Consider the following 11480-nt stretch of genomic DNA (forward strand, 5'->3'; position numbering starts at 1 on the left):
ACAAAACCGTTCAGGAGTTATTACAGCAAAGGTGGGCCGTGCGTAATGGTTCATCTGTCCCTCCTGGACGGGACGAATGAAACAGCATGGGGGACGGAAGTATGTAACATACAGTTTAAGCCATATAAACTTCCCACAACTTTAATATTTCACTATATATCATGGATGGTTTCCCAAAAGGTGTTATTTTAGATTAGGTGTTATTTTAGACATAGATTGTTGCGTAAATGTCCGTCATCGTGAAGCGCGTATGAAGCGGTTATTGAAATATCATGCATGATGATTCTTCCATTTTATAGCTAAAACAGTATGATTTTACAGTTATATCATGTTTCTAGTGTGGAAAATGTCGTTTCACTTGGTGTTTACGTGGGTTAGACCACTGCACATACAAATAACTCAAATCACTAAACCACTCCAACCTGTATTCCTGGTGGGCACAAATATATTTTCATCTTTTCTAAAACTGCTTTTCCATGTCTCACCTACAAAAATTAGTGTATAAACACAGATAGTTGTGCATTTACTTAAAATCCATAGAGTTATAGCCAGGTCCATATCCCATTATAGCCTGTTTTGCTTTCAAGAAGCATGCAATATGAAAGTCTGGGATTTTGACTCAGGTTTCCATTCATAATTGTCATTTCAGCTGTCTTATTCAACAAAGAATCAACTAAAGCAACAAAGACATATTATGATCATGTCTCCATGTCTAACAGACTCACAGCATCACAGTGCAGTACTAATTGGGAGTTCCATGTTTAGTGGGGATGTCCTCGTTGGACGGTTCCATCGCTTTACGCACGCATATGATCTCTAGGAATGTATGGCATCTTTAACACAAATAACTAGGCCTGCATGGGTGTTTACAAATATTTGGCCTACTTGAGTGTTTGCTTTCATCACTTTGACTTACCATACCATTCAACATTTTTCTCAACTGCACAAATGTGACACAGTCGTGTACCGTCGTGCGTAACGTTACGCATGGTTCGCTCCACCTGCAGCCGTCAGTCTATAAACTCCTGCAAAGCTCTTTAAGCTCCTTAGTTTTATTTCTGACTTCAGCAAAGATGAGTCACGGAGACCGTTACACCTCGTCGTCCTACCGGAAGATTTTCGGGGATTCTCCCAAGTTCCCCGTGGCCTCCTCCCGCATGGGCAGCGCCTCTCACCGGGCTCCCCGGGGCTCCGGGCCATGGCTGGCTCCCGCAACTGCGGGTCCTCCCTGAGCCTGTACAGACGGATCGGCCGCTCCACCTCTTACTCTCCGGTACCCAGTGACTCCCTTGACTTGACCCAGACCTCCGTGGTCAAAATGAATTCAAAGTTATTAGAACTAACGAGAAGGAGCAGCTGCAGGTATGTGTGACGGGCTGAAACTAATTTCCTAAAAAAATAACTTTTATAACACTCCTCCCAGATAATCCGGTGCACAATTTCTGACTGATTCACTTCACACTCGTTCAGGTGTCCTTGGACTAAATCAGTTTAGATGAAAATAACTCATTCAGACTTTTATGAAGCCCTTAACTAATGTCATTGTAATTGTTTTTACTATGATGTAAGCAACAATTGTTTTACAAATCTTGCAAAAGGTGGCCTGGCCCTTCTACCACTCAAAGATCATATCCTCCAGACACGTTTTAGTACTATATTGCAGGTTTTTTTTGCCAATTGCTAAAACATAATTTTGCAAACATAGGCTCGTTTTATCAAAATACTTCAATAATTAACAAAACCACACACACAAACTGCAAAATACCTCATATATCCTGCAAAATGAAGCACTGCAACCCAAACTACATATATTATTATTAAAATCAAATATACCAAATAGCACACACTTCATTAACATTACCAGAGTTTACCAACCAACTACACACTCTCATCTTCAGTATGCTTTGCTATAATACTAAAATAGTTTGTAAAAACAATTCTAGAAAATTCTTCAGCTTGTTCACATGCACAGATATATTTGCAGATACACACACATGCTATTAAAACATTTATTATTTTGAACTCTTTTCATAGTGCTTCCTTCCTAATTTAAGAGGTAACAGTTAACCATTGAGGTGTTTGGCCAGGTGGGACATACAGTACACTGGCCAATCAGCTCATGTAGTGTCATTTTGAATGGCAGCGTTTTGAAATGGCAAACATGGGACTTTATGTCAGGTTGTTTTGTCTTATGCAGAAAACCGTGGTCAGTGCATTAAAAAATTGGATTTTGCATTTTGGATTGCAGAAAATGTGTTGAGAAGAGGTTTTGTTCTCTGTGTGCCAGTTTAACCCTTGTGTGTTCTTCCTGTAAAAAATTGAAAATCAGCACATTTGTTGATGCTTTTTATAAATTTTTTAAAACTTTTTTATCACGTTTTTGCCCCTTTTTTCAACACTTTTTGAATGTCACTTTTTTTTAACGGTTTCAACACTACGTAACACTAACTCCTTTACTTTAGTTGTACAGTTATTTTTTTAATTCCCTAAAATAACATGATTGATTCCACAACGGTCTTTGGCAAGTACAAATCTCTACTTTCATTAATTTTGAGGTGTTTTATTCAGTTTTATAGCATTTGAAAAACAAATTGAAGTGGTTTTGAAATAGTATTGAGTAAAAGTTGACATATTCCAGTCTGTGATTATCCATCAACATCCATTCCTTTAATTTTAGTCTCAATAATTCTTATTTTCTGCTTTTCTAACTCAATCATTAGGTATAAATTCCTATAAATGAGGTTTATTGACCATAAATTAAAAAAAAAAACTGTAAAATTAAAGTTAATAAGTTAGTATTAGGTGAAAACATTAAAAAAAAGACAAATACTGAAAAAACACGTCAAAAGTGTGGAAAAAATGGGACAAAAACGTAAGAAAACTTAAAAACGATTAAAACCATCAACAAAAGTGTTGATTTTGACGGGTAAACAACACAAGGGTTAAAGGTGAAGTGAATCCAGTGGTTCCTGCCTGTCTCATTCCACCTCTATGGAGGATGGGTGATGATTAATACGTGTCTGTCCCGTTGCGTAGGGCCTGAACGACCGCTTCGCCGTCTTCATTGATAAAGTGCGCCACCTGGAGCAGCAGAACAAGGTGCTGGAGGTGGAGCTGGTGGCGCTGCGGCAGAAGCAGGGCGAGCCGTCCCGCGTGGCTCACCTCTACCAGCAGGAGCTGATAGAACTACGCTCGCAGGTGGATGAGCTGAGCCGGACAAGAACCGCATCCTGATAGAAAGGAACAACATGAGGACGAGCTGCAGGTAAACCATAGGAGGGGAGGAAGGGGGGTAACTGCTCCTTAATTTTAAAGTGCTCATTTATGCTTTTTGGCTTTTTCCCTTTCCTTTATTGTGTTATATATCTTTTTTGTGCATGTTATAGGTTTACAGAGTGAAAAGCCAAAAGTCCCCCCCCCCCAAGGGGGCTCACCATCCAAACAGCTCTACTGTAGTCCAGCCTTTACTTCAGAGACAAGGTTATAATGCTCGCCTGCCTGCTAGCATGGCACGCCTTCATACTCTGCTCCTGACTGGCTAGTAGTCCTTACCTAGGTACTGTCAGGGCCCTCATACTCTGCTCCTGACTGGCTAGTAGTCCTTACCTAGGTACTGTCAGGGCCCTCATACTCTGCTCCTGACTGGCTAGTAGTCCTTACCTAGGTACTGTCAGGGCCCTCATACTCTGCTCCTGACTGGCTAGTAGTCCTTACCTAGGTACTGTCAGTAGTACAACAAAATATGATGTTTTTTGAAAATTAAACCATGTCAACATATTCTGATATAACCTCTAAATACAATTATGAACCTGAAAATGTGCAAAATATAAGCATTTTAAAGGTTGTCTCCATTGCTATACAAGCCTCAATTCTTTAGCCTCCTAATTGTGGATATATATATATATATATATATATTTTCATGTGTATACATACATACATTTCTAACCCCATCTTTATCACCAAAGAGTATTATTCATGTGCAGTGATGAATAAAATGTCGGTCAACATTGAATGAATATATTATTAAATGTGTATTGTTAGTCTTTTGTAGAACCCAACCTATGGAGGGTTGGTAGTATGTTACACTTTTATTTAATTTATTTGGTAGCCCTAAAGTCGCATGTGGCCCCAGACTGGCCCCTCCACTTGAAATGGTCTAGGATGTAACAAGATTTTTTGTTTTATATGTCCTGTATCTTATGAGTATTTACTGCTGCAAAGCCCAATTTCCACAAAGAAATCATTCATTATTTCTTCTTTCTCTTTGTGTCATCCAACATCCTTCCATCCTCTCACGTCTGACCTCTCCTCTCATGTCTCACTTCAGAAGCTCAGTCTGAAGTATGATGTATGATGTATGTAAGTATGCAGATCTTTAGCAAGCTGCTTTCCTCTGATAAAAGTATTCAAAAGGATCTCATAAGACAGGTTCAGAAGAAAGATATTATTAGTGTTAATGCCTGCCAAAACAGGGGTATTTCTAATCCGGTGTTTCTGTTGTCCAGTCTCTGCGAAGGGTTTTCTACCAGCTTCTCTACGTGATCCTGATGATGAATAAAGGCAAACAGGGGAAGCCCTCCCTCCTCGTACCCAGCCAAGCCATCCTTTCCACCAAATGGACCAGGCCATCCATTTTGTTGGTGAACATCTGTTTTGATCAACTAGACTTAGCTGTGAATATTTTAATGTGGTGCATAGCAATGTTGCTGAAATTGGAACCAAGTGAAGATGTTGAAAATTGAATTGAATTGAATTTGTTTTTATAGTATCAAATCATAACGAGGTACAGTATCTCAAGCCACTTTACAGATAGAGAAGGTCTAAACCACAGTCTATAATTTACAAAGGGGGTTACAACCCCCTGTAGCAACTAAAGTCACAGGACTTCAAGGAAAAGGGCAAAACAATGTGGCACTAGATGAGAACTGGCTTACAATATTAATTTGAAACAATGTCAATGAGCAAATTGAGGTTTTGTTTATTACAATAATGTAAATGCACTTGTTCATCACAGGAAGTTTGTTGCATGGCTGTAGAATGCTGATTGCCATCTGTTGTTTTTATCAATATAGCTACCACATACAAGTCTTTAGATGTTACTAATCTCTAGAAATGTAGAATTGTTGTATTTTTTCAACATCATTTCTTTATGGTACCCACAATTGCGTCTTACAATGCAATTGTCAAAAGAATAACGTACAAATGGTGACATTAAGCAACTCCATCTCCTAATAATTGTCTCCGGGAACCATCACCTTATCGTGGTGGAGAGGTTTGTGTGTCCCTATGAACCTGAGGGCTGTGTTGTCTGGAGCTTTGTGCTCCTGGTAGGGTCTCCCATGGCAAGAGGTCTCAGGGGAGGGGCCAGACAAAGAATGGTTCAAAAACTCTTATGGAATATCAAGGAAGGGATAGAGGGACCCTGCCGGTGGAAGCCCGGGGCCCCCGTCTGGAGCCAGGCCCAGACGGTGGGCTCGTGAGCGAGCGCCTGGTGGCCGGGTTTGCCACGGAGCCCGGTCGGGCACAGCCCGAAGAAGCAACGTGGCACTTCTCCCTCCAGCCCATGGGCCCACCACCTGTGGGAGGATCCAAAGGGGTCGGGTGCGCTGCCACATGGGTGGCGGCGAAGGTCAGGGGCTTCGACGGACCAGACCCGGGCAGCAGAGGCTGGCTCTGGGACGTGGAATGTCACCTCTCTGTGGGGGAAGGAGCCGGAACATGTGCGGGAGGTGGAGCGCTATCAGTTAGATCTGGTGGGGCTTACCTCTACGCACAGTCTCGGTTCTGGAACCGTACTCCTGGATAGGGGTTGGACTCTCTCCTACTCTGGAGTTGCCCAGGGTGTGAGGCGCCGGGCGGGTGTGGGGATACTCACAAGCCCCCGGCTGAGCGCCGCTGCGTTGGAGTTTACCCCGGTGGACGAGAGGGTCGCCTCCCTACGCCAGCGGTGTGGGGGGGGGAAAACTCTGACTGTTGTTTGTGCGTATGCACCAAACAAGAGTTCGGAGTATTCGGCCTTCTTGGAGACCTTGAATGGAGTCCTGTATGGGGCTCCAGTAGGGGACTCCATTGTTCTCCTGGGGGACTTCAACGCACACGTGGGCAATGATGGAGATACTTGGAGAGGCGTGATTGGGAGGAACGGCCTCCCTGATCTAAACCAGAGCGGTTGTCTGTTGTTGGACTTCTGTGCTAGTCATGGATTGTCCATCACAAACACCATGTTCGAACATAGGGATGTTCATAAGTGTACGTGGTACCAGAGCACCCTAGGCCAAAGGTCAATGATCGATTTTATAATCGTTTCATCTGATCTGAGGCCGTATGTTTTGGACACTCGGGTGAGAGAGGGGCAGAGCTGTCAACTGATCACCATCTGGTGGTGAGTTGGGTCAGGGGGTGGGGGAAGACTCTGGACAGACCTGGTAAGCCCAAACGTGTAGTGCGGGTAAACTGGGAACGTCTGGAAGAGGCCCCTGTCCGACGGGCTTTCAACTCGCACCTCCGGCGGAGCTTTTCGTGCATCCCTGTGGAGGCTGGGGGCATTGAACCTGAGTGGACAATGTTCAAAGTTTCCATTGCTAAAGCTGCGGCAGCGAGCTGTGGTCTTAGGGTCTTAGGTGCCTCAAGGGGCGGTAACCCACGAACACCCTGGTGGACACCGGTGGTCAGGGAAGCCGTCCGACTGAAGAAGGAGTCTTTCCGGGATATGTTATCCCGGAGGACTCCGGAGGCAGTTGCAGGGTACCGACGGGCCCGAAGGGCTGCAGCCTCTGCCGTGACAGAGGCAAAGCAGCGGGTGTGGGAGAAGTTCGGAGAAGACATGGAGAAGGACTTTCGGTCGGCACCAAGGTGCTTCTGGAAAACCGTTCGCCACCTCAGGAGGGGGAAGCGAGGGATCATCCAAGCTGTATACAGTAAGGATGGGACTTTGTTGACCTCAAATGGGGAGGTAATAGAGCGGTGGAAGGAGCACTTTGAGGAACTCCTAAATCCAGCTGACACGCCCTCTGTGGTGGAGGCAGAGCTGGAGGATGATGGGGGATTGTCGTCAATTTCCCTGGCGGAAGTCGCTGTGGTAGTCAAACAACTCCACAGCGGCAAAGCCCCAGGGATTGATGAGATCCGTCCAGAAATGCTGAAAGCTCTGGGTGTGGAGGGGCTGTCTTGGTTGACACGCCTCTTCAACATTGCGTGGAAGTCTGGGACGGTGCCTAAGGAGTGGCAGACCGGGTGGTGGTTCCCCTCTTCAAAAAGGGGGACCAGAGGGTGTGTGCCAACTACAGGGGTATCACACTTTTCAGCCTCCCTGGTAAAGTCTACTCCAAGGTGCTGGAAAGGAGGGTTCGGCCGATAGTCGAACCTCGGATTGAAGAGGAACAATGCGGATTCCGTCCTGGCCGTGGAACAACGGATCAGATCTTTACTCTCGCAAGGATCCTGGAGGGGGCCTGGGAGTATGCCCAACCAGTCTACATGTGTTTTGTGGATCTGGAGAAGGCGTATGACCGGGTCCCCCGGGAGAAATTGTGGGAGGTGCTGCGGGAATATGGGGTGAGGGGGTCCCTTCTTAGGGCCATCCAATCTCTGTATGACCAAAGCGAGAGCTGTGTCCGGGTTCTCGGCAGTAAGTCGGACTCGTTCCAGGTGAGGGTTGGCCTCCGCCAGGGCTGCGCTTTGTCACCAATCCTGTTTGTAATATATATGGACAGGATATCGAGGCGTAGTCGGGGCGGGGAGGGGTTGCAGTTCGGTGGGCTCGGGATCCCATCGCTGCTTTTTGCAGATGATGTGGTCCTGATGGCATCATCGGCCTGTGACCTTCAGCACTCACTGGATCGGTTCGCAGCCAAGTGTGAAGCGGCTGGGATGAGGATCAGCACCTCTAAATCTGAGGCCATGGTTCTCAGCAGGAAACCGATGGAGTGCTCTCTCCGGGTAGGGATGGAGTCCTTACCTCAAGTGAAGGAGTTTAAGTACCTTGGGGTCTTGTTCGCGAGTGAGGGGACCATGGAGCGTGAGATTGGTCGGAGAATCGGAGCAGCTGGTGCGGTATTACATTCTGTTTATCGCACCGTTGTGACGAAAAGAGAGCTGAGCCAGAAGGCAAAGCTCTCGATCTACCGGGCAATTTTCGTTCCTACCCTCACCTATGGTCATGAAGGCTGGGTCATGACCGAAAGAACGAGATCAAGGGTACAAGCGGCCGAAATGGGTTTCCTCAGGAGGGTGGCTGGCGTCTCCCTTAGAGATAGGGTGAGAAGCTCAGTCATCCGAGAGGAGCTCGGAGTAGAGCCGCTGCTCCTTCGCGTTGAAAGGAGCCAGTTGAGGTGGTTCGGGCATCTGGTAAGGATGCCTCCTGGGCGCCTCCCTAGGGAGGTATTCCAGGCACGTCCAACTGGGAGGAGACCTCGGGGAAGACCCAGGACTAGGTGGAGAGATTGTATCTCCAACCTGGCCTGGGAACGCCTCGGGATCCCCCAGTCGGAGCTAGTTGATGTGGCTCGGGAAAGGGAAGTTTGGGGTCCCCTACTGGAGCTGCTGCCCCCGCGACCCGATACCGGATAAGCGGATGAAGATGGATGGATGGATGGATCTCCTAATAATTCCTTTATTTCTGTTGATGGAAGGATCCCTTCACATCAGGATCTCATGTTTGTTGATTATTTGATAAATTTCTAGCCATTTAATTGTAGACAATGTTACAAGCAATATAAGACTTTGGACGTGATTTATGTGTTTGTGATTACAGTCATCTTGTAGATGAGCTGAAAGACCTGGCGCTGCCTTTCCTGCATATCCTCCTGCAGCATATCTGCTTCCAGGTAAATCCTCCTGCAAACACTCAGCAGTGATGCACTTCCTGTTTGTGTAAAGTTCAGAGAGTCTGTGTCAACTGCTTATCTCTTAAAGCTACGATAGCAGTCCCATCCATGGCTATTTATAGAAGTCTTTGCAGGTCACAGTTTGATGTGTGCCATGTACAGTCATGGATGAAATCATTGGCACCCCTGGAACCTTTCCAGAAAAGTGTTGCAATGACAAATGTTTTGGTATACACATGTTTATTACCTATAAGTGCATTGGAACAGCACAAAAAAGCAGAAGAAAAAAGGCAAATTTGACATCATTTTACACAAAACTCAAAAATTAGGTTGGACAAAATTGTTGGCACCCTCAACTTAATATTTGGTTACACACCCGTTGGAGAAATAACTGAAAACCAATCTCTTTCTATAACCATCAACAAGCTTCCTACACCTCTCAACTGGAGTTTTGGACCACTCTTCTTCTGAAAACTGCTCCAGGTCTCTCAGATTTGAAGGGTGCCTTCTCGCAACAGCAATTCTGAGATCTCTCCATAGATGTTCTATGGGATTTAGATCCGGACTAATTGATGGCCACTTCAGAATTCTCCAGCGCTTTGTCTCCAACCATTTTTGGGTGCTTTTTGAGGTATGTTTTGGGTCATTGTCCTGCTGAAACACCCATGACCTCTGACGCAGACCCAGCTTTCTGACACTAGGCCCTGCATTATGGGCCAAAAACTTTTGATAATCTCCAGATTTTGTGATTCCTTGCACACAGTCAATGCACCCAGTGCCAGAAGCAGCAAAACAACCAAAAACATCCTTGAACCTCCACCATGTTTGACTGTAGGTACTGTGTTCTTTTCTTTGTAGGCCTCTTTTTCTTTTTCTTTTCTTCCTGTTTTCTTTAACCAGTAGAATGTCCTGCTTTGCCAAAAAGCTCTACCTTAGTCTCATCTGTCCACAAAACGTTCTCCCAGAAGGATTGAGGCTTACTCAGGTATTTTTGCAAACTGCAGTCTGTCTTTTTTATGCCTCTGTGTCAGAAGTGGGGTTCTCCTCGGTCTCCTACTATAGCGCTTCTTCTCATTCAGATGATGATGTATGGTTCGAGCTGACACTGATGCACCCTGAGTCTGCAGGACAGCCTGAATTTGCGTGGAAGTTGACTGAGGTTGTTTATCCACCATTCAAACTATCCTGCGTTGCATTCTTTCATCAATTTTTCTCTTCTGTCCTCGTCCAGGGAGATTTGTCACAGTTCCATGGGTTGTAAACGTCTTGATTATATTGCGCACAGTGGACAAAGGAACTTTAAGATCTCTGGAGATTGACTTGTAACCTTGAGATTGTTGATATTTGTCGACAATCTGGCTCTTCTTTCTCTTCTCCATGCTTGGTGTGGCACACACAGGCACACAACACAAAGGTTGAGCCAGCTTTTATACACTCTAATTGGCTTCAGTTTTGATTTCATATTTCCAGCACCTGTTACTTGCCACAGGTGAGTTTAAATGAACATCACGTGCTTGAAATGAAATTATTTACCCACAGTTTTAATAGGGTGCCAATGATTTTGTCCAGTCCATTTTATGAGTTTTGTGTCAAATGATGTCAAATTTGCCCTTTTCTTCTGCTTTTTTGTGCTGTTCCAATGCACTTAAGGTAACATGTGTGTACCAAAACATTTGTCATTACAACACTTTTCTGGAAGAAATGGTGCATTTTCTTGAAAAGTTCCAGGGGTGCCAATAATTTCGTACATGACAGTACAGATGGTTCCTGTTTTCCACTATGCTGATGCATCCGTATAGCTTATAGTGTTTCTGCTGTGGATGTTTAGATGGTGGAGAAGAGTGAGTTTCGAAGCCATGGAGCCCAGGCTGTGGGTATGCTGACGTCTCAGATGGCAAGTACAGACCATGCCTGCTTCATCAAGTGGCTGTTTAACTACTCCAGACACTCAAAGGTAACTAGTCCCATTGTCACCGCTACATGTTGATGTAGTCTGTATTTTCTATTTTTGTCATGGTTCACACTTCACACCTTATATATGGTTACCGCAGGTTTTTGTACATGCTCTAGTTGATTAGGACCTCTTCCTTAATCTATAATGCAAACATGACAATGATATACAACACTGATTTAAACCCAACTGTTTTAAGATACACTGCACAATATATATCTCAACGTATATATATATCAATATCAAAAAGCACCGCCAAGGGCGCACAATATTTTTGGTTTCAATATGATAGGTGTACATGAGCCCAGTTTGTCTAATTTGCACAGTTTGTCTGGGTTTTTGTTGTCCGGTAATGACCAGACCGTTGCCTTCAACATAAAACAAAAACCTGGAGAGTTCCCTTACTTTCTACATTATAAGTATTGGATATACTGTATGTCAACTTCACCTTGTTTGTAATTTATCACATCATAGGAACAGACATTCAGATATAGGCGGCTAGCTACTTAATAGTTTGTTCTGATGTTGGTCAGAACAGTATTGTAGGGACTGTGGATTTGTGCATCCTGTCCAGATGCTCTCCAGCTACGAGGGTTATGGCTACAGTTTGATGTCACAGGTAATCCTGTAGAAGCCAAAGCTGAATAGAGGGGGCAGTTATAACACATCCAAGCAATCACAATCCCCACACATGCACCATAACC

General features: G+C 44.8%; 1 long non-coding RNA gene across 1 annotated transcript; it reads left to right on the forward strand.

Moving 5' to 3' along the window:
• The first annotated feature begins 1023 nt into the window (after window positions 1-1023).
• LOC116674480 (uncharacterized) lies at window positions 1024-3216 on the forward strand. Its single transcript, XR_004328110.1, has 2 exons — window positions 1024-1362; window positions 3037-3216. It is a non-coding gene; the product is annotated as an uncharacterized LOC116674480 (long non-coding RNA).
• The last annotated feature ends 8264 nt before the right edge of the window (window positions 3217-11480 follow it).

This window comes from Etheostoma spectabile, unplaced genomic scaffold (assembly GCF_008692095.1).
Source record: "Etheostoma spectabile isolate EspeVRDwgs_2016 unplaced genomic scaffold, UIUC_Espe_1.0 scaffold00000351, whole genome shotgun sequence".
In the NCBI taxonomy this organism is placed as follows: domain Eukaryota; kingdom Metazoa; phylum Chordata; class Actinopteri; order Perciformes; family Percidae; genus Etheostoma; species Etheostoma spectabile.